This window comes from Lissotriton helveticus, chromosome 3_1, assembly GCF_964261635.1.
Source record: "Lissotriton helveticus chromosome 3_1, aLisHel1.1, whole genome shotgun sequence".
Classification (NCBI taxonomy): domain Eukaryota; kingdom Metazoa; phylum Chordata; class Amphibia; order Caudata; family Salamandridae; genus Lissotriton; species Lissotriton helveticus.
The window spans coordinates 1,694,664,045-1,694,689,733 of record NC_136061.1 but is presented as its reverse complement, the minus strand read 5'-3'; the positions used below and the strand labels follow the sequence as shown (position 1 = coordinate 1,694,689,733).

Genomic DNA, 25,689 nt, shown 5'->3' with positions numbered 1-25,689 from the left:
GCTTCTAATATCAAGTCTTTTCTTTTGGCACTGTCTCCTAATAGACAGCACTTATTTTTCCAGGGTCTTTTTTCTGTTTAAGATCAAGATAAATAGTTTTCTTTTCAGACCAAGCACCATATCAACTACACCTTCAACATATTCCTTCTGTTTGATTGCTTTTGTTCTTCTTTTATACTTTTTCATAAATGCTAACAAGTTATTGAATTACTCTTGTATGGAACATTCTACTTCTGATTTCTTTGAACTGCTTTTGCATTCTGCTTAAAGGCTGTCCTTTTTTCAATGACTTCTTATGTTTTAAATCAGAGACTTTTTGTGCGTTAGCACTTGGTGTTATAGTTTTCTTTTTATTTACTTCTTTTTGCACTGTATGCAGTTGTGCACAAACAATTTAAAGACATTTCTTGGTCCTCCTATCAGAAAGCCTTTTCGCTTTGTCCATCTTTTCTGCATTTTGCCCCTTTTGTTTCCTGGTTCCAAGCTGCTTCTTTCTTCTCTGACTTTTGCTGGTATCGTAACTCTGTGTAGATAACTGGATATTGATATCTGAAAACAAAAATAGGAAATTACATTCATCAATTAATTGTATAGTTTCCCATTACATATTTTACCTATTTAAACATTTAGTTTAAATGAGGATACATTAATTAGACAGTATTCAGACTACATGCCCCATTGTATTAACTAGCAACAGCCTAAATTACTGCTATATGTATAGGTACATAAAAGGTTGCTCGTACTGCTACTCACACACAATTACTCACCCATGGAGTTATTCACACATCCTCTCACTCACCAGTATACCTACCTACATGGATATTAACTTAAAGGAGAATACCCCATTCAATAACCACAGCCTACCTCAGGGGACAGTCATGTGTTGTAGAAGAGTAGCTTCAAACTTGAGAAAGACTTTACATGTTAGACTTGAATGTGCATATATGTAAATAACTGTGTGAGTCTATTAGGAGCTGATATTCTATGAGTGTAAACGTTTGTCCGTAAATAGCTGTCTATTTTTCTGATATTTATGGTACTCTAAATGTGTCTGTAAAATCTGGCTTAATTAAAAGTGTGAAGCTGCCTTTAGTAGCACAGCATGCATATCAGATGTAACTGTTTGTGTGAGTGTAACTTCCTCACTGGGCATTCCAGGCTATGTCTGATTTTATATTTAGGTGTGCCAGATGTAATTCTAGGTGTAGGTTGGATGTATAATTGGCAGATAGGTTTCTATGAGGAAATATATATCTTTGAAATATCCAAGTGCATCTTTTACTTTTCAAGCGAAAAGCTCCCTGTGCTTTTGCCTAGCTGCAGACTACCTCAGTGTTCACTTATATCTGGTACAAGAACAGTGTACACCTTGCGTAGCACTTTTAGGTGATAAGACAGGTCTACCAGTAAAACTACTTCACCAAGCTCAAGTATACCAGGCCTGAGACACAATGCTCATTTTACGACTTTCGGTATTCACAAAAGGCATTTAGTAGTAGTAAAGTTAGGATTCCTAACTTAACTACTACTAAACTGAGAAAAATTCTAACTTTACGACTTTCGGTATTCACAAAAGGCATTTAGTCGTAGTAAAGTTAGGAATCCTAACTTTACTACTACTAAAAGCGTTTTGTGAATACCGAAAGTTGTAAAGTTAAGATTTTGTCTCAGATTACTTTGGGCCGTGAAACTTTACTAAATCACTGTCTCTCTTTATGTGATATATGATTGCCTAAATATGTCTGTAAGGGCCTGAATAGATTGCCTCATGGGTGTACTTGTGAATATTGAGTTATTTATGTGTGTAAGAAACTATCTTCATTACCACAAGATACATATCAGTTGTGGCTGTCTGTGTGAGTAAATCGTTGCATGCATGCTGTCTGTGTGCTTTTGTACTTGGGTATATCCGATTTAAGTCTGGTGGTAGGCTGGATCGATAACTAGGCACATATTTTTATGTGAGTGGAAATATCTCACTGAAACATCAAAGTGCATCTTTTACTTCCTGTGCTATGGCCTAGCTACAGCCTACCTTACAGTTACACATGGTGTAAGAAAAATGTATACCTTGTGCAGCATTTTTAATTTTTAAGACAACCCTACCAATAAACCTCCATGAACAGATGAATTCTGATTCATAATTTGTATACAGCTATAGTGCATATTTCTCACTTCCCTTTCAAAACAGAGCATTGTGTTTATCTTTTATAATGGAAAAAATAAGACTACAACTCCCAAAATTCAAATAAAAACATTAGTTATAAGCAGCACATCAAATATATACACATATAACGCTTTGGCATGATATACTACAAGATTACATATAGGTTTAACAGTTAGTGTGCTGTTTTGTCTCCAACCACTTTCAGAATGCAGTATAGCAATACAAGTGCAACACTGGCCTCCATGAAAAAACATTCTAAACTAACTTGACACACATCTGATCTGCACCTGGGATAAACTATGTCCAACCTACCTATTAATAGATATATACATTAAAAAAATATGATTTGATTTATATATCATGGTTTCTTTTTTAAATATTTATATATATATATGTCAAAGTCTTCTTTATTACAATGACATATTTATATACCTTATTAATTATTTTTTGACTTACATACATTTTTATTAACATACGATAAGAATGAGTTAATTTCTAAAACTACTTCTTTTCTTTTATCAGGTAGATGCAATATTCTTACGGTTTATAAAAACGTAGCACAAGAATAGCACACCACTCTCATACAAAGCAATAATAAATGGCAACCTTCTGACCTTTGCATTGCTTGGCTGCAAAAGTCAGCAAATACAAACATTGCTTTTATATTTCAGTCTAGTAACTGCATCTTTGAATGGTTACTGACTACTAACCGTTTCACTACTATTTGGAGATAGCTTAAAATTTATGCATTTTTGTCAGCAAGGTAATGACACCAAACGCGATGTAGTCGCAAAAAGTAATGGAAGTCAAAAACCTACTTCCCATAATATTTTTATATTTATACCACTATAATACACTTTCCTGGAACATCCTCACTAGGGAATCTTACTTACCTTATAAAACAATGAACCTAAACCGCTCCAATTTATAAAAAATGAATACATGTTTCTTTAACACCCTACCCCAATACACCCTCTGCAGATTCTCCATACAGACCCAATAGAACCAGTAGGTCACAAGTTCATAACACATACCTGAAGGTCCATACTAGTTACAAAATGAACTACAGCGGGTGTGGTTTACTGCACATTCTGTAAAGCATATCCAACTCTTTATTACATTTTGTTTTATTTACCAGAGCCACTGAAATATCTATTTACTAATCATTTCCTAACGCAACCTACATTTACTCACCTGCATTTTCCCTTCATCCAATCAAATTCAGAGTTTTTTTAAACTACCAGTACACATGCATTTTCACTGTATTCATAGTACCTACTGTAATATTCAGCTGCAGGCCTGCACTGTGTGCTACTTCTCCTTCCTACAAAATGCTTAGAGTTTGGATTATAGGCCACAGCTATGTCTACTGGACTAAAGAAGCAGTTGATAGGGACTTGAGTTTGCCAAATGTGGAGATTATTTGACTATGCCAGAGAGGGTTAAAGTTTCTTTAGCTGCTGCCTTTGTTTACAACGATTGTGGATTTCCAAGCTCGTCAACTCATGATTGTGCACTGTGGAGGCAATGACATAGGAACATTGACTGGGGTGGGGCTAGAAATCCTAATGAAGAATACATTTTTCAGAACTAATGTTGCTCTATATTTTGACATGCATGGAATATATAGAGGTGATTGAATTCAATTTACAGACAACAGGAACAGGGTTTTCCTAGGTAACCTGAAACTTTGTAGACAGTCTAATATGTAGCTGTCTTATGCACTCTATCAACACAAAGGCTCTTGTCAGAGTCACACAAGAGCCTAAAATGTTGGTCATTTTCTTGTTAAATGATTTTTGGGGGAATTTCTGAACTTTGTGATGACAATGCAATGATTTGGATCACGTTCCGAAATCGCAAAAGAAATACAAACATTCAACGACCACCACCACATTAAAAAAATATCACAAAAAATGAATTCTAACTATTACAATACACACATTACTAACTTAAAGAACATGTTTGTACACATATATTTGTAGTAACTTTTTCAAAAACTGTATTTGAACCATACTTCCTGTCCCAATGACTTCGCCGAGTGTCCCGATGACATCGGTAACCACAACGATCGGGTGGGTCAGGTCAAAGGGGCAATTATGAAAAGAGATGTGAGGGCCTGCACAGGCCACCACAGCCCCAGGGACCTTAAACTCCCCAGGGCATATACATTGAATGCAGTGGGGCTACGTAGCCCCCATATAGCTCCAGGGACTGCCATATCCCCGGGGTAATATTGTCCCACACAGCCCGGGGATGCCACCTCTCTGGGGTTATGTACATTATAATATATGGGGGCTCCTGCCCCCAACACAGCCTTGGGGACCTCCACCTCCCAGGGGCTATCTTTAAAATAATATGTGGTGTGGGCTCCAGCTCCCCCCCACAAAGACCCGGGGAGCACCACCTCCCCGGGGCTACTTACCAAATGGGAGGGGGACTGCACGGCCCCCCTCTTGAAGATGTATATGGCCCTGGGGACTGACATAACCTAGGGCTGGTTCCAACAATGTCCGGGGGTGCCCACCCTTGGGTCATTGCAGTTTTGCTATGGGATGGAAGGAGCACTGACTTTGAGAATGGCAGGTGTGCCGAAACGCGTCTTTGCGAGAAATAAAAAGCTAAAATAGAGAAGCTTACCTAAGTGTCGGAGTCCGATTTCTGGGGAGAGAGTCGGGAGTGGTTGACATATATATATATATATATATATATATCCACAATGTGATCCAGATTGGTCTAACAGCGCTCAACAGCGGGTGCTCATCGCTAGGGTAGGATCCAGACCCTCAAACTCAATTTCAACAAAAACAAATAGCGCGGCACTCCAAAGTAGGTTACTTAGTGGTTTTTATTCTTCCACAGCTCCACTCAACCAACGCGTTTCAGCCTGGATGGGCTTAATCACGGTTAGTGAGTGCCTTTTCACTTTAAATACCCATCTCTGCAGCACTGTTGCATTATGAGATTTGTGGTGTGAAATTTACAATATAACTTTATACATATTTACAAAAGGACATTGTGGTGTGCAAGGGTTATTCTTTGGTGATAAACATTATTGTCATGTATCACAGATGTAGATAAACTAGATTACATCAGTTTTAGTGACCCCGTTTTATATCGTTCATGTTGTTGATTTATTTACACGCTTTTTCCTGATATATTGTCTTAAGTGACTGTCTAGTGGTTGGGTATAGTACCCACTTGTTTGTTCTTTTGAGTCAGTATATCAGTTCATAGTATGTACATCTTCTTGGGTTTAGTGCCCACATGTTCTAGTTTCTCGAGATTGTCATTTCTTTTTATTGCTGTCAGTTCATGTAGTTCATCCAAGATGTACATAAAGTTCCTCATCGAGGTTGATTCCCCTGGGGAACTTAGTTCTAAGGCGCACAATGTACTTGGATTGAATTTGACGCAATTTCTTAGTTCGATCACCTCCTCTTTCTCCTGGTGGGATCATGTGTATTCCGTAGTATGACATTGCTTTCCAGTTCCCCTTTTGGCATTGTGAGAGATGTTTTGCAGTTGCATATGCCATATTTCCATTTTTTACAGCACGAATATGATCCAGCACACGTTTTTTGATCATGCATGTTGTGCTTCCTACATATTTCATGCCGCAGTTACATTCAATGACATATACCACATATTGTGATGTGCTGGAGATATTTCGTTCAATAGTTATCGTGTTGCCATTTGGTTCTTCTACAGTTTTCATATTCCGTCCAATTTTGCACGCTTTGCAGGCGTTGCACTTTGTGAATCCTTTTTGTTGATTTACCAACCAATTTGTTTATGGTATTTCCTGATAGTGGCTTTGGACTAATATGTCTGTTAAAGATCTGGCCTTTCTGTATGTTACATTTGGATGCGACCCCAGTAGTTGGCCAATGTCTGGGTCTCCAGCTATTAGATGCCAATATTTCTGAATTTTGTTCGTTATAATATTGCTCTCTTTGCTGTATGTTGTGATGAATCTTGGAGCTAGTTGCTTTTGTGGTTTGTTATTTTTCACTTTAGGGATTAGTGTCTCTTCCCTCGTTTTCTTCTCCGCTCTTCTTTAGCATTTGTTCAATGTTGTTTCATGGTAGCCTCTTTTCTTCAGTCTTGTTATTGTTTCATCTATTTTGGCCTCTGCGTCTTCCTTTTTTGAACAGTTCCGTTTCATTCTTATCATTTCTCCATATGGAATGCTTTCCAAGAGAGCCCGTGGGTGGAAGCTAGTGCCATGTAATATGCTGTTCGGGGCAGTTTTCTTTCGGAACAGTGTTGACTGAATTAGGTCATTGTCTATATAGATCTTGGTGTCCAGAAATTCTATTTCCTCTTTGTTCTTGCAGGACGTGAAGGAAAGACCTATGTTGTTGTCATTCAATTTCACGAAGTATCTATCAAATTCCTGTTCTGTTCCGTTCCATATCAGGAACAGATCGTCTATGAATCTAACCCATAGCACAATTTTGTCTGTATCTTCCTGATTGTTGCTGCTCCACGCTATTTCTCTCTCCCACCATCCCATTGTTACTTTTGCAAAGTTCGGAGAAAAAGAAATGCCCATGGCTGTGCCACAGCATTGTCTATATAGCTGTTTGTTGAATGTAAATACATTGTTTGATAAACAAATTTCTATCATTTTGATCAGCATCTCCGAGTGTCTCAATTCTGTGATGCTTTGTTCTTTCAGGAAGAATTTGCAGGCTTCTAGGCCAATTTCGTGTCGTATAGACGTGTAGAGTGATACCGTGTCTATTGTAATTAGTAAGTATTCTTTGTTCCATGTAATGCCAGATAGTATTCGCAAAAAGTCTCCTGTGTCCTTTATATATATATTCAGCTCCTTTAGAACACCAGCCAGCTGCACTAGAGAACGGGTGCACGTCGGACGGGGGTGCTCCCATCTTTCGTATTACTGCTCCAAACTCCTCCCAGTATTCGTACCAGTTTAAGGAAGACAGCAATTGCGGGGGTGTTTCCGATCAGTTTTTATTTTGCGATACGGAAACTGGGCACATCAGACGCGTTTCAGCACTCAGCCTTTGTCAATTGTAGCACAGAAACGCCGCATCCACCAATTCTTTTTATGCTAATTCAAAAGTTGTTCGTGCATAGACAGAAAGATAGGACTGTACAGTGGAACTAAATAGTGCCGCCATCTTGGAATGATTAAACTATTACAAATAGATGTATATAACATACTAGCTGTAAGACGATCTCAGACAACTAAAGATAATTGCACGGAAATCAGAAAAACGATGGAGAGTCACACGTAAGGTAGAGGATAAAGAAATTTATAGGACTTCTATAAAAAGTTACCATAAAGCTATTCGGTCTGCCCGGAAACATCACATAGCAGCCCAATTATCAGCAGCTGGTAAAAATGCCAAAAATCTTTATCAAATCCTACAGACCTTCATCAAGCCTGCAGCCTGTGAAACAGAGGGGATTGAGTCCCAGGAACTCTGTAATAACATCTCACAGTTCTTTGTTAGAAAAATAGAAGGCATTTATGTTAAGATCTTAGCCTCAAAATCTACTTCTAATACTCTGAGAACTGTGGATAGTATGGTTCTGACACACCTAAGCACAGCAGAAAACAATGTAAGCAAGCTGGTTGAATTCCCCCCTATATCAATGGAGGACATAAGCACTCTAATCAATCAAACTAAGAGTGGATGCCCTTCGGATATTATTCCAGCTCGGATCATGTCACTTCTGAGGAACGATCTGGGTGCTGAAATTCAGTGGGTTGTCAACCTATCCTTGAGATCAGTGGAAGTCCCCTTAGATTGGAAGCGTGCTTTGGTGAGGCCTTTAAGGAAGAATAACTCCATTCCTTGGACTGATCTCACAAACTTGAGACCCATCTCTCTCCTCCCTTTTTTAGGGAAGCTTACAGAGAAGTTTGTTAACCGGCACCTATCTAAATACATCGAGAGTGCAGGGGGACTAGACCCCTCTCAATCGGGTTTTAGGCCCAGGCACAGTACTGAGACCGCCTTGCTGTCCGTCGCTGACAATCTTCATATGCTTCAGGATAAGGGGTACTCCGTTGTCCTGGTGTTGTTAGATATGTCAGCGGAATTTGACACTGTGTCACATGATATCATGACCACCAGACTAGTTGACATCGGTCTGGGAGGTAAGGCGCTGGCCTGGTTAAGGAGTTTTTTCATCAAACGCACTCAGAGAGTCATACTGGGTCCCTATAAGTCAGAGGAGGTGGAGATCTCAAAGGGGGGTGCCACAGGGCTCCTGCTTGAGCCCAACGTTATTTAACATCTATGTGGCACCCCGAGCTAACATCATGAGATCCCACGGGTTTATCCCTGTATCGTATGCAGGCGATACACAACTCCTCTTCCCGTTCAAAATCATGACTCCCGAAGTGCGTAACTCCTTTTCCCAGGGGATGAAAGCAGTGGCACATTGGATGGCAGCAAACTTCCTTCAGTGTAACGTCTCTAAGACGGAGGTGATGCTCTTTGGGGAAGCCAAACGTTTGTGGACTCCTGACTGGTGGCCTCAAGATCTAGGCCCAGTCCCTGAACCTAAAGTGGTAGTGAAAGATCTAGGAGTTAAACTGGATCAGGAGCTTATTCTTAAACATCACGCTACTCAAGTAGTAGGCTTCTGTTTCCATGTTATTGGGCTTCTCCGAAGGGTATTCCCCCTGTTACCTGATACCATCAGGAAAACTTTAGTTCAGTCGCTCGTGCTGAGTAGACTGGATTACTGCAATGGTTTGCTGCTAGCTGCCAATGAGGGGATCACGGCCAGACTACAAGTTGTGCAGAACACGGCTGCTCGCCTTGTTCTTAATGCCCCGGCGCGGACTCCTTCTAAACCCCTACTCAATAAACTTCATTGGCTCACGGTAAAACAAAGAGTGATGTTCAAAATTTGTTGTATCATCCACAAATGCCTGTCCGGTAAAGGCCCTGATTATTTAACTAAAAAATTTATCCCATACACCCCCGCAAGATCTCTGAGATCTGGAGACCGTGAATTACTGTGTGTCCCTAGATTCTGGAAGACACGACAAGGAGGAAAGGCTCTGTCAGTAGCGGGCCCGAAGCTTTGGAATGAACTTCCATTTGATATCAGATCATGTAGGGAACATTTTCCCTTCAGGAAAAAATTAAAAACCTTCCTGTTTAACTATTAATTCTGGTTGAGCATTTAATAACACATTACAGAGCTATTTGCTTTCTGATATTGCCCAAGGCGCGGAGATACTCCTCAGGGAGTCGATTCCCAGCGCGGTACAAGTGTGCAAATAAATAAATAAATAAGACACTTGAATACAAATTACATAAATGACATAAACCTCTGTATCCATAATTCTTTAAACCTGCAGATAGGTTACCAATTATTGCTCCATTTAGTACGTTTTTCGCTCTCGCCCTGGATGAGCTTAAATCTATCATGTCTATGGTCAAAACTATAACAAATCATCAAAAGCACGATTCTCAATTGTAGGAAAAATACATCACATAACCAGAGGTAGGATCTTAATTCAGAAAAATATACTAAATTAATTAAAATTTTAAATCTCACAGTAGCACTTTCACAAATGCTCAAAAATTCGTATTATTCAGAATCAGTAGAGTTCGAACAAAACAAATACATTAACCTAGATGCACTGCTAATACCTCCTGGCAGGCCGATTGTGGCCTCACAAGGAAGCTTGACTGAACATCTATCAATGTATATTGACTCCTTTATTTTTCAGCATGTACTTAAGCTGAAATCGTACTTGAAAGACACTAAACATTTTTTGAGGCGTATTGATCAGATTGATTGGAAAGATGGCTATTGCATGATGGTATGAGACATTACTAGTCTTTATGCGTGCATAGCACACACTGATGGGCTGGTGGCTGTGAAATACTTTTTGGAAACACGACAATTGAAATTTTTTGATCACAGTCGCATTCTACTTGAGTTTGTGACCTTTTGCCTGACACATAACATATTCTTGTTCCGAAATCAACTGTTTAAACAAGTATCTGGAACAGCGATAGGCACCTGATTCGCCCCCAGCTAGGCAAATCTTTTCTTGGGCTGGTGGGAGGGTAGGTGGCCTAAGTTGATTCCAGTCAACAATGGAACATGAGAGTAAAAACGTGGCATCGTTACATCGATGATCTTTTTATTGTATTTGACGGTTCAACTGAATTGGCAACGTCATACATGGAAAGGTTAAATGAGAACGATGTCAACTTGAGATTTTCAGGAGAGGTCAGTACATTGGAGGTCAATTATTTGGTCCTCACTGTATACATTGATGAAGGTTGCATGTGCACTAAACTTTTTAGGAAGTCTACGGCAGGGCATTCGACGCTGTTCGCCACGAGTAGCCATCCTAAAAAGCTTATCAACAGCATCCCTTATGGAGAGCTATTGAGACTCAAAAGGAATAACACCAACGACATTGAGTTTCAAAAGGCAGCCAAACTGAACATGCAACGCTTTCGGGTGAGAGGTTATAGCGAAGCTGTTCTAACACATGCTCTATCTAAGGTTAATGGACTCCAAAGAAGTGAATTGCTGGCTGTAAATGCCAAGAAGCAAACAGATAGCGGGACCTTTAGAATGGTTACCACTTTTTCTGAGAATGCAGGCCAACTTAAAAGAAAAAAACCCAGTCTGCTTTTTTCCAAATTAGCCCCGGGGGGATCAAATCGCAGGGGCTTTAGAAAAAAAAGTGTGGGGAGCCAAATCCCCCCACACTGCCCCGGGGCCCACCACCTCCCAGGGGAAAGTAAGTATAATAAGCGGGGGGCAAACGGCCCCCCTGCCGCCCCGGGGACCGCAACCCCCCGGGGCTTGCATACGTATGACGGAGGCCTCTAAGGCCCCCCGAGCCCCCGGGACCACCACCCACTGGGGCTTTATTATTAAGTATGTGGGGGGCTCATGGCCCCCCACAGCCCCGGGAACCCCCCAAACCCCCACGGCTTGCATGTTCATGATAGGGGCCTCTAAGGCCCCATGAGCCCCGGGGGCCGCCACCCCCTGGGGCTTTATTATTAAATATGCAGGGGGCTCATGCCCCCCCGCAACCCCGGGGACCGCCACCCCCAGGGGCTTTGTTTAAAAAAATTAAAATAAAAAACCTGTGTGGGGGGCTCAAGACCCCTACACGCCCCAGGGACTGCCACCTTCCCGGGTCACTAATATTTAAAATAGGGGGGTCCGTGATGGACCCCCCAGCCCAGGGGACCACCACCCCCCGGGGCTTTTAACTTGTGGGAGGGGGGCCATGTGGCCCCCCTCCTGGAACCCATGATGGCCCTGGGGACCGCCACCCCCCAGGGCCTGCTCCTGCAGTGTCCCGGGGTGCCTACCCCCAGGACACTGCTGTTTGCTATGGTAGGGCGGGAGCCTCGCGCCCTACCATAGCAAACTGCTTTGATTTTTGAAAGAGAGAGCAGGAAACCTGCTCTCTCTTTCAAAAATCAAGGCGGATTGCTTTTCTGCGTGGGGAGCAGCATGTTAGCTGCTCCCCATGCAGAAAAGCAATGCCGGCTCCCACAGGATGCGGGGAGCCGGCAGGGACCGTGGGGGGCTTGGGGACCCCCCACGGCCCCCAATGAGGAAGGCCAGGCCCCGGGGGATGGGGTCCCTGGGGTCAGAAGTGGCCCGGGAGGGGGCCACGCTGCTCCCCTCCTTAAAAAATAAATAAATACATATAAAAAATGGCCGGCCACGGGGATGGGGTCCCCGGGGCCAAAAGTGGCCATAGGAGGGGGGGCAAAGCAGCCCCCCCTCCTAATTAGAAATATTTTAAAAAAGGCCCATGCCATGGGGGATGGTGTCCCCGGGGCAGAGTATGCCTTTGGAGGAGGTCACGAAGACCTCTTCCCGATTTTTTTTAAAATAAAAATTGGGGCAGGCCCTGGGGAATGGGGTCCCAGGGCCAAAAAAAAAAGAAAAAGAAAGGGGGCTGCACAGCCCCCTTCTTAATAGCAAAAAAAAAACGGAATCAGGAGGAGGCCACGCCCCCTCCCTGCACCTCTCTGCAAATGCGCCCCCTGGCCCATACTTGAGGTTCCAGGTGGGCTAGTTGGCTCCCAGGGACCCCCAGTATGCCAGGGGAATTAGTTCCCTCTCTGCAAATGCGCCAGGGGGCTGCGTTGAAACAATATGTAAAAAGGGGCATGGCCTCAGAACACCTCTCTGCAATGCAGCCCCCTGGTGCATACTGGAGGTTCCTGGTGGGCTAGTTGGCCCCCAGGGATGCCCAGTAAGCAAGGGGAATTAGTTCCGCCTCTGCAAATTCACCAGGGGGCTATGTTGCAGAGAGGTGTAAAAAGGGGCGTGGCCCCATTACACCTCTCTGCAACGCAGCCACCTGGCGCATACTGGAGGTTCCTGGTGGGCTAGTTGGCCCCCAGGGACCCCCAGTATGCAAAGGGAATTAGTTCCCCCTCTGCAAACACACCAGGGGACTGCGTTGCAGAGAGGTGTAATGAGGCCACTCTCCTTTTTACACCTATGTGCAACGCAGCCCCCTGACACATACTTGAGGTTCCTGGTTGGCTAGTTGGCCCCCAGGGAACCCCAGTATGCAAGGGGACTTAATCCCCCAACTTAGAACAAGCTACGGGCGTGTTTGCACAGTGGTGAAGGTAGGGGGCGGGGCTTGAGGTGATATGAGTGCAAACATGCCCTGTGGCATGTTTTAAGTTGGGGAATTAATTCCTCTTCAATCCAGAGGTCCTCTAGGGTCCAACTAGTCCAACAGGTACCTCCAGTAAGCACCATGGAGCTGCGTTGCAGAGTGTTGTACAAAGGGGGCGTGCCCTCTGAACAGCTCTCTGCAACACAGGTCCCTGGCGCATACAGGAGGTATGTGGAGGACTAGTTGGCTCACAGGTGACCTCAGGATTGAAGAGGAATTAATTCCCCAACCTAAAACGCGCCACAGGGCATGTTTGCACATTTATCACCTCAGGCCCATCCCCCATCCTTCACTATTGAGCAAAATATTCCTCTAACATCAGCCGAACTTTGAATTACGATTTACTCACCTGTTATCAAGAGAGACCTCAATCCTGTATCTTTCAGCCCACTACTGGTCCTGAAAAGTAACTCTAATCATAGTTACAGTAACTTGAATTTCCTTCCATAGGCTAACATTGACTGGTTTCACTTGGAAATTCTTTAAAAGTGTGGAGTTTTGGAACTTTAAATAATTCCTCTAAAATCAGCCGAACTACGAATTCTGATTTACTCACCTGTTATCAGGAGAGACGTCAGTGCTGCATCTTTCAGCCCACTACTGATCCTTAAAAGTAATCCTAATCATAGTTACAGTAACTTGAATTTCCTTCCATAGGCTATCATTGACTTGTTTCACTTGGAAATTTTTCCAAGTGTGGAGTTTTGGAACATTAAAAAATTCCTCTAAAATCAGCCAAACTACGAATTCCGATTTACTCACCTGTTATCAGGAGAGATCTCAGTGCTGTATCTTTCAGCCCACTACTGGTCCTGTAAAGTAATTCTAATCATACTTACAGTAACTTGAATTTCCTTCCATAGGCTAACATTGACTTGTTTCACTTGGAAATTCTTCAAAAGTGTGGAGTTTTGGAACTTTAAATAATTCCTCTAAAATCAGCGGAACTACGATTTACTCACTTGTTATCAGGAGAGACGTCAGTGCTGCATCTTTCAGCCCACTACTGATCTTGAAAAGTAATTCTAATCATAGCTACAGTAACTTGAATTTCCTTCCATAGGCTAACATTGACTGGTTTCACTTGGAAATTCTTCAAAAGTGTGGAGTTTTGGAACTTTAAATAATTCCTCTAAAATCAGCCGAACTACGAATTCCGATTTACTCACCTGTTATCAGGAGAGACGTCAGTGCTGCATCTTTCAGCCCACTACTGATCCTTAAAAGTAATCCTAATCATAGTACCAGTAACTTGAATTTCCTTCCATAGGCTATCATTGACTTGTTTCACTTGGAAATTTTTCCAAGTGTGGAGTTTTGGAACTTTAAAAAAGTCCTCTAAAATCAGCCAAACTACGAATTCCAATTTACTCACCTGTTATCAGGAGAGATCTCAGTGCTGTATCTTTCAGCCCACTACTGATCCTTAAAAGTAATCCTATTCATAGTACCAGTAACTTGAATTTCCTTCCATAGGCTATCATTGACTTGTTTCACTTGGAAATTTTTCCAAGTGTGGAGTTTTGGAACTTTAAAAAAGTCCTCTAAAATCAGCCAAACTACGAATTCCGATTTACTCACCTGTTATCAGGAGAGATCTCAGTGCTGTATCTTTCAGCCCACTACTGGTCCTGAAAAGTAATTCTAATCATACTTACAGTAACTTGAATTTCCTTCCATAGGCTAACATTGACTGGTTTCACTTGGAAATTCTTCAAAAGTGTGGAGTTTTGGAACTTTAAATAATTCCTCTAAAATCAGCGGAACTACGAATTCCGATTTACTCACCTGTTATCAGGAGAGACGTCAGTGCTGCATCTTTCAGCCCACTACTGATCTTGAAAAGTAATTCTAATCATAGCTACAGTAACTTGAATTTCCTTCCATAGGCTAATATTGACTGGTTTCACTTGGAAATTTTTCCAAGTGTGGAGTTTTGGAACTTTAAAAAAGTCCTCTAAAATCAGCCAAACTACGAATTCCGATTTACTCACCTGTTATCAGGAGAGATCTCAGTGCTGTATCTTTCAGCCCACTACTGATCCTTAAAAGTAATCCTATTCATAGTACCAGTAACTTGAATTTCCTTCCATAGGCTATCATTGACTTGTTTCACTTGGAAATTTTTCCAAGTGTGGAGTTTTGGAACTTTAAAAAAGTCCTCTAAAATCAGCCAAACTACGAATTCCGATTTACTCACCTGTTATCAGGAGAGATCTCAGTGCTGTATCTTTCAGCCCACTACTGGTCCTGAAAAGTAATTCTAATCATACTTACAGTAACTTGAATTTCCTTCCATAGGCTAACATTGACTGGTTTCACTTGGAAATTCTTCAAAAGTGTGGAGTTTTGGAACTTTAAATAATTCCTCTAAAATCAGCAGAACTACGAATTCCGATTTACTCACCTGTTATCAGGAGAGACGTCAGTGCTGCATCTTTCAGCCCACTACTGATCTTGAAAAGTAATTCTAATCATAGCTACAGTAACTTGAATTTCCTTCCATAGGCTAATATTGACTGGTTTCACTTGGAAATTTTTCCAAGTGTGGAGTTTTGGAACTTTAAAAATTTCCTCTAAAATCAGCCAAACTACGATTTCCGATTTACTCACCTGTTATCAGGAGAGACCTCAGTGCTGCATCTTTCAGTCCACTACTGATCCTGAAAAGTAATTCTATCATTGCCAGCCCCAGCGCCAACACCAACGACATCCCACCCTCACAGGAACTATGCGACTCACTGGCCATCTTCTTCCACTGCAAGATCGCCGACATCCACGAAAGCTTCAACACCACGACCGACCCGACCACGCCAGACTCCACCCCTCTCCCGAACACCAACAGCACCAACCGCCTGACCTCCTGGTCCAACGACAGCGACGTCGAGACACGCAGGGTCATGAACTCCATCCACTCAGGATCACCGACAGACCCGTGCCCACACCACATATTTAACAAGGCTGACGCAGCCATCGCACCCCAACTACGGAAGATCATCAACATCTCCTTCGAAACAGCGACATTCCCGGAAAGCTGGAAGCACGCCGAAATCAACGCCCTCCTCAAAAAGCCCAAGGCGGACCCCAAGAACCTCAAGTACTTCAGGCCCATCTCCCTGCTCCCGTTCCCGGCGAAGGTCATCGAGAAAATCGTCAACATGCAACTGACCCGCCACCTCGAAGACAACAAAATCGTGGACCCGACCCAATCCGGTTTCAGACGAAACCACAGCACCGAGACAGCCCTCATCGCCGCCACAGACGACATCAGGCACCAATTAGACAATGGCTAAACATCTGCCCTCATCCTCCTGGACCTCTCGGCTGCCTTCGACACGGTCTGCCATCGCACTCTAAAAACACGCCTCCAAGAAGCCGGTATCCAAGAGAACACCCTCGACTGGACCACATCCTTCCTCTCCGACAGATCCCAGAGTGTCCGCCTCCCACCTTTCCGATCTGAAGCCACCGACATCATCTGCAGCGTCCCCAAGGGCTCCTCCCTCAGCCCGACGCTGTTCAACATCTACATGGCCCCCCTCGCACAAGTGGCCCGCCACCACAACCTCAACATCATCTCCTACGCTGACGACAATCAGCTCATCCTCTCCCTCACCAAGGACCCACGCACCACCAAAACCAACATCCACGACGGAATGAAGGCCATCGCCGACTGGATGAGGAGCAGCCGTCTTAAACTGAACTCGGACAAGACGGAGGTCCTCATCCTCGGACCCAACCCCTCAGCCTGGGACGATTTCTGCTGGCCAACCACTCTGGGGACAGCACCGACACCCACCGACCACGCATGCAATCTTGGATTCATCCTTGACTCCTCCCTCTCCATGTCCAAACTGGTCAACCCTGTCTCCTCCTCCTGCTACAACACCCTCCGCATGCTCCGCAGGATCTACAAGTGGATCCCAATCGAAACAAGAAGAACGGTGACACAGGACCTCGTCAGCAGCAGGCTGGACTATGGCAATGCACTCTACGCCAGAATCCCAGCCAAACACCTATGACGACTACAGCGCATCCAAAATGCCTCTGCCCGACTGATCATCAACGTCCCCCGCCGCAGCCACATCACCCCCCACCTGAGACACCTACACTGGCTCCCTGTCGACAAGATGATCACCTTCAAACTCCTCACCCACGCACACAAAGCACTCCACAACACCAGACCAGCCTACCTGAACAACAGACTCAGCTTCCACACCCCTCGCCACCAGCTCCGCTCTGCCAGCCTCGCCCTCGCCGCCGTCCCCCGCATCCAACGAACTACTTCAGGCAGCAGATCCTTCTCCTACCTCATCGCCAAGGCCTGGAACACCCTTCCTACCCACCTATGGCAGAGTGAAGACCTACTCGCCTTCAGAAGACTCCTCAAGACCTGGCTCTTCGAACAGTAGTGAAGCTTCCACCCCCCGCCCCTCAGCACCTTGAGACCCTTACGGGTAAATAGCTCGCTCTACAAATAGATTGATTGATATATAAAATATATATACCTTTAAAAAATATATATATATATATATTACAATTTCAATATTTTTTAAAACATTTATTTTTCAATTTATATAAAAAATATGTAATGTATTTTACAAAATAAAACGTCTAAAAATAAATAATTTAAAAATAATGTAGTAAAGCAGTATAACAAAATATAACAATTAATACATTTAAAAATGATCATTTACAAAACCTTTGAAATTCACTGAAAAAAACATAGGTTTCAACAACGTTATAGTTAGGAATGAGCATTTAAAAAACCGTAGACATTCACTGAAAAAACCATAGATTTCAGCCACGTTATAGTTAGGAATTAACATTTAAAAAACCATTACAAATTCACTGAAAAAACCATAGGTTTCACACATGTTATAGTTAGCTGGACATTTCACTCATACAAAACCATTGAAATTCCCCAGTTACAGTTAGTTCAGCTAACTACAACTCGTTCCCCCGCCATGCACTGCTGATAATGTCACATATTACATCACTCATGACATGGTCAGTGACATCACTCATGACATCACTGATGACATCTCAAATGACATCATTGATGACATCATCCCTGTGAAAGAGTGGCAGACGTCCTCTCAGCGTAATATAACCCTTGATACACACATTCAAAAATAGAAACTACAATTTTCAAAAAAATGCAGATACCAATACCAGTTGGAACAAACTATTCAGTAATTCCCAAATCTACATACACATCCACTCATCCACCAACAGTTCTATATAGTCACTCATACATGTACTCACTCATCATATGTACTCATACATCCTGTTACACACCAACACTCATCCACAGAGTTACTCACACACATACTCACACATGCAAATAAACTATCAAACATCCATTTATTTGCATATACAGCTATACACACACCACTACACTTACTTTTACAGAAACGTACACATACTTACTCTCTTAAACAATCATTTATAGAAACACATTCTTATTTATACAGGAACTCGTCCAATCTCTCACTCTCACATATAATCACTTATATACATCAATACTCACATATACTAGATTAAAACATATGTAGTTACTCATAAAGATACTATTGAGACAGGCATTCACTCACTAACACACCCATACATACACTCATCCACCCATACAGTCCTGCACACATGCTGTCTTCAAAACACATACAAACAGTGAGTCACTCATTCATGCATCTATGCACTAAGTAATATCCCTCACCGAACTTTACAGACACTCTTACTGATATTCAAAAAACAAACTAATAACCCTTATACACACTCATGTAGCTACTCACCAACCCATGCCGCCACTTATAGACAAAGTGAGACACTGATACAGATATTTACATATTTAAACATTACTCACTAATACATGTATTCACTAAGATACACTTAATAAGTCAGTTATGCAAGCATTTTTACAAGAAAAACATCCATTCAGACACTTATTTACCCATTTATTCTTCCATCGACCTTTAGATATACATATATAAAAATATTTATTTTTCAGAAAGACAAACATTCACTGGATGATGCCATCAGTGATGTCATCAGTGATGTCATTTGAGATGTCATCAGTGATGTCATGAGTGATGTCTCTGACCATGTCATGAGTGATGTAATATGTGACGTCATCAGCAGTGCATTGCGGGCGCGTGAGTTATAGTTAGCTGAACTAACTATAACGGGGGAATTTCAATGGTTTTGTATATATGTATATATATATATATATATATATATATATATATATATATATATATATATATATACCTACTGGCGGTCGCCAGTGGGTAGTTATAGTCAGGACCTAGTTTCTATAGGAAATCCGCAACATTCAATTTGGAATAACTTTGGTTCGGGTCAATGAATATTCACAAAATTCTCCAAGAAGATGGTTTCCCTGAAAGTTTGGGGGTGATTCATCAAGGGGGGCCGAGAAAAAAGGGGGGTGCCAAAACGTGTTTTCCCCATGCAATTTTCCATAGGGACCTTTAATACGGGCTACAGCCCGAACTGCTGAACGGAATTACACCAAATTTGGCAGAGAGGTAGAGTTTGGTTCGCTGATGACACTTTTTGTTAAATGATGTAAATCCGTGCAGTAGTTTCTGAGAAAATCAAAAGTAAAATCATAGATATATCTATAGACGAAGTACCGTCCAAGGATTATACGCATACCCTTACGAGCACGAGCTGCATGCTAATTGGCTGTCAACTGTTTGTCAACACTCCTAACCAGGAAGTGTTGGCAGCCATCTTGTGTCTCTGTAGAACCGAGGCACAGGAAAACTGAAAAAGAAGTGTGCAAAAGACGCAAAGGGGGTAGGGTAGAAACACCCTGACCCCATAGGCCTCCTTAGGGGGTCTGAGAAGGATTCCCAAGGCCAAAAAATTATTTTATTTTTTTAAATCGTGGGATGCGCGTAGGATATGCGTATTGCGTTGATAAAAAAAAAGAAAACCTGAAGTCCGCTTTAGTGCTAATTCATCAACTGGTAGAACCGAGGCACAAGAAGACTGAAAAACAAGTACACGAAAGACGCAAAGGGGGCAGGGTAGAAACACCCTGACCCCCTAGGCCTCCTCAGGGGGTCTCACAAGGACCCCAAGGCCCCAAAAAATTATTATTATTTTTTTTTTTTAAATCGCGGGATGCGCGTAGGATACTTGTAACGCATTGAAAAAAAAGAAAACCTGAAGCCTGCATTAGTGCTATTTAGCCCCCGGGGGTCAAAGTCTCGGGGCAATATAGTTTATTATAATGGGGGGCCCAGAGAGTGCCCCCTAGCCCCGGGGATCGCTCCCCTTGGGGATTTTCTTAAATATATGTGGGGGGGCTCACTGCCTTCTTGCAGTAAATGTAAATGTATATGTGTGGGGGGCTCTTAGGTCCCCCAGCCCTGGGGAACACCACCTCTTGGGGCTTTAAAACCCTAATTGATGGGGTCTCAGGTCCTTTCAGCTTCAGGGACCGCCACCCCCTGGGGCTTTAAACTATTAATTGAGGGGGGTTCTGAGGCCCCGGAGCCTCGGGGACCGCCACCCTCTGGGCTTCTTGAAAGTGTTGGAGGGGGGCCACGTGGTCCTCCTCCTGGGGCCCAAGATGGCCGTGGGGACCGCCAGGGCCGGCTCCTGTAGTGTCCCGGGGTACACACCCTTGGGACACTGCCATTTCCAATGACAGGTTGGGAGCCTCGCAGCTTCCACCCTGTCATTGGAAACAGCTTTACTATTTGGAAGAGAGAGCTTATACTGTAGTGTAGTTCCGATAGTTCCAATAGGGTCTGCGCATTGGAATAATATCTTCAGTAGTGTAGACGTAGGACTGAGGTTAACTAGGTCTCTACTGACTATATTAGACTTAAGTTTTTTGCCAGCTAGCTCAGAGTTCAATAGAAACTTTCTCGAATAAGCGAGGAGGAGTTTAACCTCCCTGGATAGACAAGAAGGGATTTAGTTTCTGACAACCATAAAACATGACAACTTTGCTCTCCCTGAATAAGAGTATAACTCTAGAGTCGTGTGAAAACAAAAGACAGCTATTTCACTCAGTCAATAAGTGCGTACTTAGTTTCACCAGATTGCAGAGAAAAAGAGAGACGGGCGTTTTCAATAAAAGGTGTTATTTATTGAGCAGTCTCTTTCCTCATACAAGAGAAATGAATTACTACAATTGTAATACTTACAGTTAAGTAAAGTACATACAGTAAAAGCAGGATTATGAAATAATACTGTAAAAGCATTGATATGGTTTCTTAGCCATATGATACTTTAAAATGGATAAAATAGATACATACATATATACATTGACTAATCGTACTCAACTGGTGCTTCTAACTACGCCTACCCCGGTGTACCTGACCGAAGCCTAATATGTGGGAAGGAGTAAGTAAGTAGCAGTTTAAGTTAAGTTTGTTTTGCCAAGAATCTGACTCAAGAATTCTCTGTAAGGGTTTAGTCAGTTCAGTACCTGGGTATTAGAAGGCAGGAGGTCTGGTATCTCTCTCTCAGGACTCGGTATCCCAGTCACCCGCAAGGGTAAGCTGGAAACGCCGGAGGCTGGATTTCTCGGCAAGAGAAAAGACAGCGTCTTTCTCAGCGCGTCAAAAGGGAGGGGCAGCGTCCGTGGACTCTCGCATCAGCTGGGCTCTCGGGCAAGTAGTAGCTTGCCAGATTCATCACCACCGTGTGTTTGCTTAAGGCAACGTTGGTATATTTATACCTGAAAGGTGCCGGGTTTGACGTAACGATACAGAAAAGGGGGTGGTGATGAACAGAGTGTCTGAATTAAGCAGACCACTCTTACCCAGTCCAAAGATCAGGGCTTGATCCATCACCGTTATTTATCTCACTGCCCCATCCCAGCTCAGAACCTGGCTATATGCAAATTAGTCTGTCCCTGGCCCAGTGCATCATGGGAACAGGGCAGACCAAACTACCAAGCCAATTCTTCACCAGAAAGGAGACAAGCTACCGGGGACCGGTTTCTGGCATTTCAGCCTCTTCGGCCCGGCTTGCTTGAATCCTGATGGAGCAGTGAGAAAGGGACTCATGTCTGAGTATACCCTGACACACCTATAGTGGCCAAAAACGATACAGAAAAGGGGGTGGTGATGAACAGAGTGTCTGAATTAAGCAGACCACTCTTACCCAGTCCAAAGATCAGGGCTTGATCCATCACCGTTATTTATCTCACTGCCCCATCCCAGCTCAGAACCTGGCTATATGCAAATTAGTCTGTCCCTGGCCCAGTGCATCATGGGAACAGGGCAGACCAAACTACCAAGCCAATTCTTCACCAGAAAGGAGACAAGCTACCGGGGACCGGTTTCTGGCATTTCAGCCTCTTCGGCCCGGCTTGCTTGAATCCTGATGGAGCAGTGAGAAAGGGACTCATGTCTGAATATACCCTGCCACACCTATAGTGGCCAAAAACGATACAGAAAAGGGGGTGGTGATGAACAGAGTGTCTGAATTAAGCAGACCACTCTTACCCAGTCCAAAGATCAGGGCTTGATCCATCACCGTTATTTATCTCACTGCCCCATCCCAGCTCAGAACCTGGCTATATGCAAATTAGTCTGTCCCTGGCCCAGTGCATCATGGGAACAGGGCAGACCAAACTACCAAGCCAATTCTTCACCAGAAAGGAGACAAGCTACCGGGGACCGGTTTCTGGCATTTCAGCCTCTTCGGCCCGGCTTGCTTGAATCCTGATGGAGCAGTGAGAAAGGGACTCATGTCTGAGTATACCCTGCCACACCTATAGTGGCCAAAAACGATACAGAAAAGGGGGTGGTGATGAACAGAGTGTCTGAATTAAGCAGACCACTCTTACCCAGTCCAAAGATCAGGGCTTGATCCATCACCGTTATTTATCTCACTGCCCCATCCCAGCTCAGAACCTGGCTATATGCAAATTAGTCTGTCCCTGGCCCAGTGCATCATGGGAACAGGGCAGACCAAACTACCAAGCCAATTCTTCACCAGAAAGGAGACAAGCTACCGGGGACCGGTTTCTGGCATTTCAGCCTCTTCGGCCCGGCTTGCTTGAATCCTGATGGAGCAGTGAGAAAGGGACTCATGTCTGAGTATACCCTGCCACACCTATAGTGGCCAAAAACGATACAGAAAAGGGGGTGGTGATGAACAGAGTGTCTGAATTAAGCAGACCACTCTTACCCAGTCCAAAGATCAGGGCTTGATCCATCACCGTTATTTATCTCACTGCCCCATCCCAGCTCAGAACCTGGCTATATGCAAATTAGTCTGTCCCTGGCCCAGTGCATCATGGGAACAGGGCAGACCAAACTACCAAACCAATTCTTCACCAGAAAGGAGACAAGCTACCGGGGACCGGTTTCTGGCATTTCAGCCTCTTCGGCCCGGCTTGCTTGAATCCTGATGGAGCAGTGAGAAAGGGACTCATGTCTGAGTATACCCTGCCACACCTATAGTGGCCAAAAACGATACAGAAAAGGGGGTGGTGATGAACAGAGTGTCTGAATTAAGCAGACCACTCTTACCCAGTCCAAAGATCAGGGCTTGATCCATCACCGTTATTTATCTCACTGCCCCATCCCAGCTCAGAACCTGGCTATATGCAAATTAGTCTGTCCCTGGCCCAGTGCATCATGGGAACAGGGCAGACCAAACTACCAAGCCAATTCTTCACCAGAAAGGAGACAAGCGACCGGGGACCGGTTTCTGGCATTTCAGCCTCTTCGGCCCGGCTTGCTTGAATCCTGATGGAGCAGTGAGAAAGGGACTCATGTCTGAGTATACCCTGCCACACCTATAGTGGCCAAAAACGATACAGAAAAGGGGGTGGTGATGAACAGAGTGTCTGAATTAAGCAGACCACTCTTACCCAGTCCAAAGATCAGGGCTTGATCCATCACCGTTATTTATCTCACTGCCCCATCCCAGCTCAGAACCTGGCTATATGCAAATTAGTCTGTCCCTGGCCCAGTGCATCATGGGAACAGGGCAGACCAAACTACCAAGCCAATTCTTCACCAGAAAGGAGACAAGCTACCGGGGACCGGTTTCTGGCATTTCAGCCTCTTCGGCCCGGCTTGCTTGAATCCTGATGGAGCAGTGAGAAAGGGACTCATGTCTGAGTATACCCTGCCACACCTATAGTGGCCAAAAACGATACAGAAAAGGGGGTGGTGATGAACAGAGTGTCTGAATTAAGCAGACCACTCTTACCCAGTCCAAAGATCAGGGCTTGATCCATCACCGTTATTTATCTCACTGCCCCATCCCAGCTCAGAACCTGGCTATATGCAAATTAGTCTGTCCCTGGCCCAGTGCATCATGGGAACAGGGCAGACCAAACTACCAAGCCAATTCTTCACCAGAAAGGAGACAAGCTACCGGGGACCGGTTTCTGGCATTTCAGCCTCTTCGGCCCGGCTTGCTTGAATCCTGATGGAGCAGTGAGAAAGGGACTCATGTCTGAGTATACCCTGCCACACCTATAGTGGCCAAAAACGATACAGAAAAGGGGGTGGTGATGAACAGAGTGTCTGAATTAAGCAGACCACTCTTACCCAGTCCAAAGATCAGGGCTTGATCCATCACCGTTATTTATCTCACTGCCCCATCCCAGCTCAGAACCTGGCTATATGCAAATTAGTCTGTCCCTGGCCCAGTGCATCATGGGAACAGGGCAGACCAAACTACCAAGCCAATTCTTCACCAGAAAGGAGACAAGCTACCGGGGACCGGTTTCTGGCATTTCAGCCTCTTCGGCCCGGCTTGCTTGAATCCTGATGGAGCAGTAAAAAAGGGACTCATGTCTGAGTATACCCTGCCACACCTATAGTGGCCAAAAACGATACAGAAAAGGGGGTGGTGATGAACAGAGTGTCTGAATTAAGCAGACCACTCTTACCCAGTCCAAAGATCAGGGCTTGATCCATCACCGTTATTTATCTCACTGCCCCATCCCAGCTCAGAACCTGGCTATATGCAAATTAGTCAGTCCCTGGCCCAGTGCATCATGGGAACAGGGCAGACCAAACTACCAAGCCAATTCTTCACCAGAAAGGAGACAAGCTACCGGGGACCGGTTTCTGGCATTTCAGCCTCTTCGGCCCGGCTTGCTTGAATCCTGATGGAGCAGTGAGAAAGGGACTCATGTCTGAGTATACCCTGCCACACCTATAGTGGCCAAAAACGATACAGAAAAGGGGGTGGTGATGAACAGAGTGTCTGAATTAAGCAGACCACTCTTACCCAGTCCAAAGATCAGGGCTTGATCCATCACCGTTATTTATCTCACTGCCCCATCCCAGCTCAGAACCTGGCTATATGCAAATTAGTCTGTCCCTGGCCCAGTGCATCATGGGAACAGGGCAGACCAAACTACCAAGCCAATTCTTCACCAGAAAGGAGACAAGCTACCGGGGACCGGTTTCTGGCATTTCAGCCTCTTCGGCCCGGCTTGCTTGAATCCTGATGGAGCAGTGAGAAAGGGACTCATGTCTGAGTATACCCTGCCACACCTATAGTGGCCAAAAACGATACAGAAAAGGGGGTGGTGATAAACAGAGTGTCTGAATTAAGCAGACCACTCTTACCCAGTCCAAAGATCAGGGCTTGATCCATCACCGTTATTTATCTCACTGCCCCATCCCAGCTCAGAACCTGGCTATATGCAAATTAGTCTGCCCCTGGCCCAGTGCATCATGGGAACAGGGCAGACCAAACTACCAAGCCAATTCTTCACCAGAAAGGAGACAAGCTACCAGGGACCGGTTTCTGGCATTTCAGCCTCTTCGGCCCGGCTTGCTTGAATCCTGATGGAGCAGTGAGAAAGGGACTCATG

General features: G+C 44.0%; 1 long non-coding RNA gene across 1 annotated transcript in view; it reads right to left on the bottom strand.

The window, feature by feature from the left end:
- Nucleotides 1-421: 421 nt before the first annotated feature.
- LOC144825100 (uncharacterized) overlaps nucleotides 422-25,689 on the bottom strand; it is a 68,454-nt gene continuing 43,186 nt past the window's right edge. Inside the window, exon 5 of the long non-coding RNA XR_013609267.1 lies at nucleotides 422-549. This is a non-coding gene — a long non-coding RNA (uncharacterized LOC144825100). The remainder of the gene's footprint in view (nucleotides 550-25,689) is intronic.